Here is a 10189-nt window from a genome sequence, read left to right as displayed (position 1 = left end):
GTGATGAATCAACGCTGAGGCGTCCAGGTGGAGCAACACCACAGCCACAGAAGTAGCAGCTGAACGAGCCACTTCAGGGTGTTGACTAACGGACGTCTCAGTTTTGGACATGGCGAGCTCAAAAAGGTTGAATAATGACGGTAATGTCCAAAAAGAAAGTAGGGGAAAAAATAAAACTGCAGGAAACAGTTTTAAACAAAGGAAACAAAGCGCTAAGGTGACAAAGAAGGACTGCTACCCGCTCCCACGACAAGACATTGGATTTGGTCTCAGGCTCCGCGTGGTTCTCATCACTCAACCTGCACAGTGGCTACTGGCAAGTCCCCATCACCACGGAGTCCAGACCCAAGATGGCATTCTGTACCACCCGAGGACACTGGCAGTTTAAGGTCATGAGTTTCGCACTATGCAACGCACCAGGAACATTTGAGCGTCTGATGGACACAGTGCTCTCAAACATTCCGAGGCAAAGGTGCCTGGTGTATTTGGATGATGTCCTCATCAATGGTGGGTCTTTCCAGGCTGCAATGGAGTCTCTGAGACTGGTGCTGGGAAGAATTGCGGCGGCTGGGCTGAAACTGCACCCAGAAAACTGCCACTTTATGCAGCGGGAGGTGGAGTTCCTGGGCCACCGAGTGAACGGTGAGGGCATCAGCACGCTGGAGGAGAAGTCAAGTCAAGTCAAGTCAACAGTATTTATAGAGCACTTTCAAACAGCCATAGCTGCATACAAAGTGCTGTACATGGAGCGATTTAACATACACAATAAACAGTAAGACGAAATGGTAATAAAGGCGGTAGAAAGCACCAAGCAGTAAAATCATGCTACGAGGAGGATTGCCGAATGTTCAGTGGGAGGTCATTCCAGAGAGAGGGACCAACAACAGAAAAGGCTCGATCCCATCTGAGCCTCAGTTTAGTTCTTGGTACTTCTAACAAAGACTGGTCCACAGGCCTGAGGCGCCGGGCAGGTGTGTAGGGGCGGATGAGCTCAGAGAGGTAAGGTGGCACGAGATTATTTAGAGATTTGAAAACAAAGAGGAGGATCTTGAAAATAACTCTAAAATGAATGGGGAGCCAATGAAGGGATGCCAGAGTAGCAGTTATATGCTCCCTCTTACGAGTACCAGTCAAGAGGCGAGCAGCGGCAATCTGGACCAGCTGAAGGCGCTTAATGGAGGACTGGCTGACTCCAAAGTACAGGGCATTACAGTAATCAAGCCGGGATGTGACAAAGGCATGGATTACTGTCTCAAAGTGTTCATGTGAGAGGAAAGGTTTTATTTTGGCCAGCTGTCTAAGGTGAAAGAAGCTGGATTTAACAACGGCACCAATTTGCCGATCGAGTTTGAAATCACGGTCCAGTTTAAGGCCCAAGTTTGAGACCGTTGATTTCAAATAAGGAGACAGGGGGCCCAAGTCTACAGGATGGAATGTACAAGGGCCACTGGGACCAAACAATATCACCTCTTCTGTCTGTCTTCTTTTCGTTGAATTTCAAGAAATTTTGTGCCATCCAGGTTTTGATTTCTTCCAGACGGGATAGGAGTGGCCTTAATGAGAAGGCGTCTTTCTTGCTCAGTTGGACATAGATCTGGCAGTCATCTGCATAGCAGTGGAAGGGAATACCATGTTTCCTTAACATGGAACCCAATGGGAGCAGATACAGCGAGAACAGCAGAGGCCCCAGAATTGAGCCCTGTGGAACACCACATGACAGGGGAGCAGTGCGTGACTCAGAGCAGCCAAGGCTGACACAAAAGGTCCTGTCAGCTAGATAGGACCTAAACCACTCAAGAGCACTGCCGCCAATGCCCACAAAGTGCTGCAAACGTCCGCGAAACGAGAAGGTCCGCACCATTAAAGATTGGCCAGTACCAAGGGACCAGAAGCAGTTGAAAAGCTTCTTGGGGCTGGCCTCGTACTACAGACGGTTCGTGAAAGGATTCTCTTGCATCGGGGCGCCCTTGTTCCACCTCCTTAAAGACAACCAACCTTTCCTCTGGATGCCGGATTGTCAGGAGGCATTCTGCAGCCTAAAAAGAGCCCTCATGAACGCTCCTGTTCATACCCCGCCAGATCCAACCTTGCCTTTTGTGCTGGACATGGACGCAAGTAATTTCGGCGTGGGGGCGGTGTTGTCACAGGTGGGGCCGGAAGGTGAGTGCGTGGTGGCCTATTACAGCCGCACTTTCAACAAGAGTGAACGACGCTACTGTGTTACCAGACGTGAACTGCTAGCAGTTGTTTTGGCTACATGCCATTTCAAGTATTACCTGTGTGGCGTGCCTTTCACCATCAGGACAGATCACGGCGCACTACAGTGGCTGATGTCATTCAAGGAACCAGAAGGCCAAGTAGCACGGTGGCTAGAGGAGCTGCAGACGTTCCACTTCATAGTGGTACATCGGGCTGGGGCTCAACACGCTAATGCGGACGCCCTTTCCCGGCGGCCATGTTCTGTTAGTGGCTTCAGCTACTGCGACCGGCGGGATGCCAGGGAATTGGAGCTGCGTGGGGAAGCGAATGCTGCTGGACTGTCATGCTGCACCTTGGAGGCTATGGACACTACAGAGTGGGCTGCCAAGCAGGAAGAGGACCGTGATCTCAACCCTGTGCGACAGTGGGTCCAGAGTGGCAGGAGGCCTCTCCGCTGCCACCAAAGGCTTTTGGAGCAAGTTTGCTGTGTTACGCATGAAGGACGGCATGTTGCAGCGTGCCTGGAAGGAACCAGCCACGGGGAAGAGAGATGGCCGGTGGTAGTGCCCGGAGCTCTTAAAGAGATGGTGCTAAGAGCATGCCATGGGAGCACCGGCTCAGGACACTTTGGCAGCACCAAGACCCTCCCACGGCTGCGCCAAGGGTTCTATTGGGGTCAGCATCGACGGGACGTAGAGGACTTCTGCCGGCGCTGTGACGAGTGTGCGGCCTTCAAGGGACCTCAAAACAAATCGCACGCACCGCTTCAGCAACAGAGGGTTGGGGCACCCATGGAGAGGGTTGCTGTTGACATTATGGGCCCTTTCCCCATGACGGACAGAGGGAACCGTTACGTGCTATGTGCGATGGACTATTTTACGAAGTGGCCCGAAGCTTACGCACTGCCAGACCAAGAGGCGGAGACAGTGGCAGATGCGTTACTGGAGGGCCTGTTCTGACGGTTTGGGACTGCAGATATCCTCCACAGTGACCAAGGCAGAAATTTTGAGTCCAAAGTTTTTGCTGCTCTTTGTAAACGCCTGGACATGCAGAAAACACGCACCACACCTTTGCATCCGCAGACCGATGGTCTTGTGGAACGATTTAACCGCACCATGCAGCAGCAGCTCGCCATCCTCACCTTCAAACACCAACGTGATTGGAACCAGCACATTCCGCTGGTACTGATGGCTTATTGTTCAGCGGTCCAAAGTTCCACGAGCTGTACTCCTGCTCTGCTGATGCTGGGCCGGGAAATTCGGACACCGGCAGAGATGGCGCTTGGAAGACCTCCTGGCAGCTCAGAGGACCAGCCGGGGCTGGAGTATGCCCGGAAACTGCAGGATCGGCTGGAGGCAGCACACGCATTCGCACGGGACCAGCTGGAGAAAGCCGGCGCACGTCAAAAGCGAAACTATGACGTGCGGAGCAAGGGGCGGAACTTCCAGATTGGGGAACGGGTTTGGGTGTATACACCTAAAAGAAAAAAAGGGCGCTGCCCCAAGCTAGACAGCCATTGGGACGGTCCATGTAGGGTACTTGAGCGGGTGGGGGAGGTAGTTTATCGGGTGGCAGTCCCCCCCAGGGGAATAAAGGTTGCCCTACATCGGGACAGGTTGGCCCCCTACTGGGGCAGCGGTGCGCCTGTATTTAAGGCGGGGTCCGCTTCATCCGCCAGTTCAGAACATGCGGTGGATCCATGTTCCCCAGATCCCACCAATGTTGTCCCGAGCCAGCCAGCTGAAGGTGGTATCGACTCAGAGCCAGGCCGACCACAGAGACGGAGACGAAGACCACGACGGCTGGAGGACTTTTTTTGTTGAACCCTCGTGGCGAGGGTTTCATGAAGGGGAGGGCAGTGTAATATCTGTTTCTTGTATTTTGTGTGACGTCATGGGGAGGGGAGGAGCCAGGTTGTGAGAATATTGGGTCCGGTAGTTAGTCTGAGTGATGAGCGCATGGGCGTGAGTTGTGGCTAACAGCAACTCCTTTGAGCGCGTGTGTTTATTACTTATTTTGTTTATTAAAAATGGTGAATAGTATCAGCGAGCATCCTTCTCTCTGCTACTGACGGGCATTACAATATGTTTGGGCAATACAGAAAACACACTGATTATCAGAAAACATTTGTCCGTCTGACTTCTAGCGTCATATCGGCTGTCATACAATAGGCTATTATTATATGAGAAGTGCTCTCTCTTTCTGCTTGGCTCTCGACGAAGGCGGACGCTTTTTGCACAGCTTCCCTGCCCTCCCACCTTTTTTTTTTCCCTGCTCACCACTTAGTCTTTTGTGCTGTCTTTGTCTAACTTTTTCTTCCCTAGCCACCTACCGTGTTTTCATCCGAAGAACTAACCATGGAATTAGTTGGCTGGTCTCTCGATGTAATCAACAAACTTTTTTCGACGAAAAGCGCGAACAGTGAGGAGAATGCTTGCCTTCTGGGGACACTTGCTGCCGGATACGCCCTGGATCCATGGAGAAAGTGGAGACCGGTGTGCCTGACAGTACTGTCCGTGGAGGATGTGGAAGACATCTACATCATTGGCCTTTTGATAACAGGTATGCTGCTGTTTGGTGTTGGCAGCTTGCTGTTCTATAGCAAAATTCAACCAACGGGAGCGGCTCTATTGGAAGTGAAGAAGCTGCCGGTCACTCTGGATGGCTTGGCGCGAATGTCCAACACTCAGACTCAAGCGGTGACTGATCTCAACCGCAATATTGTTGCGGTTTTGGAGTGACTCCGCGCGATTGAAAATACCATGGAGACGTTGGGATCCACGCTGCGGAAAGAAATTTTGGACGTCACTGAGAGATACAGACCAAGGACTCAAGGCTGTCGGAATTGTTGGCGGCCGTCTCTCCAAAACAAACAACGCTATCTGGCCTTTCCCCTGGATGGAAATACGCATGGAGTCTAGGGCCCCCACCACCAACCCCCTCCTTCTCGGCCATGGACTGATAAGCTGGGACTGTCTTCATGTTGAGCAGACCTCGACGAAGCAGCTATGACCTGTACACGCATACACATACTAAGGATGTGAATCTCAGCACTGAGGACGATTCGATACACATCTCGGTGCACTACCAGCGATGCGATACTTAAACGATACATGGAATTTTCTGGCGACACGATGCGATACGTTTCACCGTCTTCACGATGTGATACGACGCGATCAACCAAGGAGCGCTCCACTATAACCAGGTAAGACACACCTGTTCCTGTTATTACGGGCAAAGTGTCAAGATTCGGCTTATGTCCAATAAGGACCGATCAAATCAAACTGCTCTGAACCTTAATGTGTTGAACCAAGTATAGTGATTGGATTTCTGTAGGTGGCAAATACCAAATTGACAATGAGTTTTAAGGGACTATGGAAAATGAAGTACTGTACAGGAAAAAGGAATTAAAGAGTTGGTGTGAGGTATATTCAAAACAATATACCGTCTAAGATTTGCCACTGAGTAGTAGATAACTGAATTGGCACAGTTATTGAGTCACCAAGTAGGCGGTTTAAATTAGGTAGAACCGCTGAGTCGTAGGTTTGGCTAGTAGCTGACGAGCAAAGACCATACTGAGTTCGTAGGCAATTAAAAAATTAGTGGTTAATTGCTGAGGCAGGTCCAGGTAATTTTTATTATTCTGGATGCTGTTAAAGTGTAGGACTGACGACTGGAGATCGGGGTCTGAGTAAACAGCTGTATATTTAGGGCAAGTTAGGGACAGCTCCATTGTTACAATTGGAGAATTACGTGACGTCACACGGTCCATAAGGGAGTATATTGGACGGTGAGTATGATAAAAACATGGTGAACTGTAAGATGGACGGAATGCCTGAAGGCAGGAGAACGGTTGAAATACCGTCTGGTGGTAAGTAGGAAAGAAAGGAAGGTGAATGCATTGCGCAGAGAGAAAAAAGGGCGAATGCACTGCGCAGAGGGGTAAGTAAAGCGAGAAAACAAGGTTTTAAGAATAAATTGGACAATAGTTTGAAATATAAAAAGAAAAAGCTAAGTAAAATTCAATTTGAGCTATCATAATAACAATAATACATTTTATTTGTGGGCATCTTTCTAGTAACTCAAGGACACCGTACAACAAGCAGTTAAAATCACGAATACAGTGTTAGGAACAACATCAAATAAAATAAGAAAAAAATACAACAACAACAAAAATAATGGCTTTATGGTCCGAGTGAAAAGGCCTGTCTGAACAGATGTGTTTTGAGGCTGGACTTGTAATGTGTTAATGAGTCGGTATAACGAAAAGAGCGGAGCCGGTGGATGTTTCTAAGATGATAATATGATGTGGTTGATATGCGAGGGGAAAAGAGATGGTCAAGTTGACTAGTAGAGGTTTTTATATATATAGCATTTCATGGGCGGCTTGACCACTGCCTTCGACATTGGACAAAGAAAAAAATAATAACCAAAGTAACTCCAAAAAGGTTATGATAATCAAGGCAGCGATGATGCCTCCTTCGCCGCATGGGGTGAGGTGCGCTAAAATTATGACCCCACTACAAGCGCAGAGTGGTCACTTGTACATAGACAAGGCAGAAGAAATTGGAGCGGATGGTCAATCTGCAGGCAGAGAGACCTGAGCTCACCAGACACACGAAAATGTGTCTATATTCATCACAATCACAGACACTGTTGTGAGGATTAAAGATATTAAGTGAATTTAAAAAAAAAAATTATAAACGTCTTAACAGAGGGGCACTTTAATCATTGTGTAGGCTCCACAGGCAAGTTTGTAAGCACAAACCTACAGGAAGCGGGGTAACGCATTCTAGCCATTTTACTGGCCCCCACCCGAATCCCTTGTGTACCAAGCTTCCCCCTGATCTGCCCAGGGTGGTTCATAAACAATTGGTGAAATTAGAAAAATGTACGCGAATTCAACAGGATAATGAGAACATGAGTGTTTGGGATGCGACCACTTTTGTAACTAAGACTGAATTGACGAGGCAAATGTTGCTGGATTTGCCTAAAATTGACTATGACATACAGTTGTGGGCAATAGACTGTCTTAAGAGTAAGTATTTACCCAAAGAGATTATGGACCTATTAGAGGGAATAGCCTCTTGCAAATTGACTAGGTTGAATGATAGAAAATCAGACGCGCTGAGTTCCCTTTATCCAACAACATTGGGTCCTTCACAACAATTGGCTTTTGAATTGCTATCTGAGGTACACCCAGTGACTTATTTGGTTAATTGTATGGATGCTTGGGTGACGGTCACAGGACAGGACCCGAATGGTCATCCATTGAATCAGGCTTTGTTCAGGCAAGCAGTGCTGGGGGGTTGTCCGTCTGATGTGCAGAAAATGATGACTAACTCTCCCACTCTCCCCACTTCAGATGACATGAACTGGCGAACTCATTTCCTATATTATGTGCAGCAATCTCGAATGAGAGCCGAGGAAGAGACTGAGAAAACATCCAAGCTACAAAACGACTTTTTGAAATCACAAATACAAGAGGCTAAGAGAGCCTCCAGTAATGCATGCAAAAAAGAGAAACTTGGGAGATCTAATCAAATGTCAATCAGTGTCTCTCAACAGGCTCCACACGGCTGATCACAACCCCACCGCAGCTCCAAGCCCCACCTCAACATTACGGCCTGCCCGCAAGGCAGGGCCGAGACGCATGGCTAGGGGGAGATCTGAGACGGGAAGGTGGGCGTGGACGAGGAAGTCACGGGAGCCAAGCTGGCTGTTTTATTTGTGGTGACGTGAATCATTGGACACGGAAATGCCCGCACCGCCGGCACCCACCTGTTCATCAATCAGGCTATGATCAACAAGCTCTGACTACTCCGCAAAACCAACAACAATGACAGGATACGACACCCCCACATAGACAATACCCATCTGCTCCATGGGTACCCGAATCCCCAACAATAAGGATCACTGCTGGCCTCACTGAAAGACTGTCATGAACTTGAACATGCTGGACCACACTTGCTCCCGATGCAGGCTGATACAAGACTGACTATTGCTAAAGTCAGCCGATGACCCACCACTGAACTCTGTCTTCCAACAGTATCGGCTTTGGTCTCCTTAGACTTCCTCCATATGACCTTACCATCCGCTGATCGGTCCTTCCCACTGCACAATGCTTTTGACAAACTAGAGAATGAAATTTATCACATGGCCTGGTTAGATGAAACACAAGGCAACTTATTTTATGTTCCCTCCTCCTCGATTATTGTAGGTCCTGAAGGGTGTGGCAGCCAGAGTGGACCTGTCAGAGGATCTCATCTCATTGACTGGTATCTAGGCCTGACATGGCCGCGCTGCTCATGCTTTTTTGCCGTCTACTCAAATATACAAAAATTCTCATTCGTACACATTTTTTGTAATCGATTTAGCTAAGGTTTTTTCCACATACCTCTTTCAGAATCGTATAGGGAATTTTCTCATTCTCTCACCTTGGAGTTAAATTTTACTACACTCGGTTGCCCCACGTATTCGATTTTGTCTTCTGGAAGTTTTATTCAAGTGCTGAAACGGCCACTCTACTCTTTCCGACCTACGGATGACGTTGTACTTATTTGGTATGGTAATGTTCTTATCGATGCATCATCTAAGATTTGCTGTTTGGAAGCCGCAAGGTGGCTCCTTTGACGTTTGGCTTTTTGCAGTTATCGCTATCGCACGGAAAAATTACAATGCGAATTGCCTTTATATTTTTGGGGAGATCGAACACGTCAGAAGGTACAGCGATGCCGGTTTCTCTTGTGCAGCCTAATTTAGCTGTTTTACTTGGATGTTTCTGAAAAAGAAGGCTCTGTTTCTGTAGTTCTTTTTCAGAAAAGAGAGGGGAACGTGAATGGCAGGAACGTGAACAACAGGGAAGTAAAAGACTAATTTTGATGAATTTTGACATACGTCAGCGTGCAATTGGACCCAATTGAACAAAAACATTCAGCATGCATCAGATATGCGGCAGCATGAGACAAAACTTTACAATAAAAAAAAAAAAACTGCCACAGGAACATCGATTTAACATAGCGTGAAAATAAATAAATAAATAAAACTTAAAGAGGCTCTGCTAAAACCAAATCAAGTAGTTATTAAATGCAGGGCACATATTAGAAGGACTTTTCCCACGTAAAAGTAGGGAATGACAAAGCAGACTAGATGACTAAAGAGACAGCAGAAGACGACTTGATCTTTAGTGATGGAAGTGGAATCAAAAATGGGAAATTGTGTGTTTTCCAAACTAACAACCTTATTTCAGACCAAGAGAGGGTATCCCGGAGGAGAAGAACTAACCGGGTGGCCAGGGATGAGACTGGTTTGTATCGGCATGAAATTGATGGACGTCCAGTCCTGTCGGCAACTAAATTGAAGACTCCAATTCGGGAGGCATGGGCTTTTTTATCTGCAATTCAAGGTAAGATCGAACCAACCAATCAGAGGCTTGTATCAAACACTCCGATGGTGATGACCTCAGAGAAATCGGATTGGGATGAGACGCTACCACTTGCGCTTTCACCATGAGTTCCACCGTTAAGTCCACCACGGGTCTCACACCTTTTAAGATGGGACGTGACCAGGAGTTCCCCGCTCCATGGCAATTCATGGACCCGGGGGCTCTTCAACAAACGAGTTCCAGAAAGTGACTGCAAGTGAGCACACCGCATGTTTGATGACTATGCCACGTTGCTATTAATAGTCAGATAAAACGTAAACCTTGTCTGCTGACCATCATTACATCGGCTAGGCTAGCTTAGCTGTTGTCGTAGTTCAAAGCTTAATATGTGGCTTGGGTTGGGTCGGCGCCGCGAGTACGTGCTCGCGCGTACAGCTGAGAGCAGCAGACTATTGACTGCTGAAACGGGCTTCACTAGATTGACGTTGCTACAGTACGTGCATATTATGGAGCAGCTTCCGGACAAATACAAATTGTCCGCCGTGTAGAGCCATTTTGATCTCCTTTTGGAGAATAAGGTATTTATTAAAATCTCCTTGTCTCACT

The sequence above is a fragment of the Hippocampus zosterae genome, chromosome 4 (assembly GCF_025434085.1).
Source record: "Hippocampus zosterae strain Florida chromosome 4, ASM2543408v3, whole genome shotgun sequence".
NCBI lineage: Eukaryota > Metazoa > Chordata > Actinopteri > Syngnathiformes > Syngnathidae > Hippocampus > Hippocampus zosterae.
The sequence above is the reverse complement of the archived record's forward strand: the minus strand, read 5'-3'. Positions refer to the sequence as shown.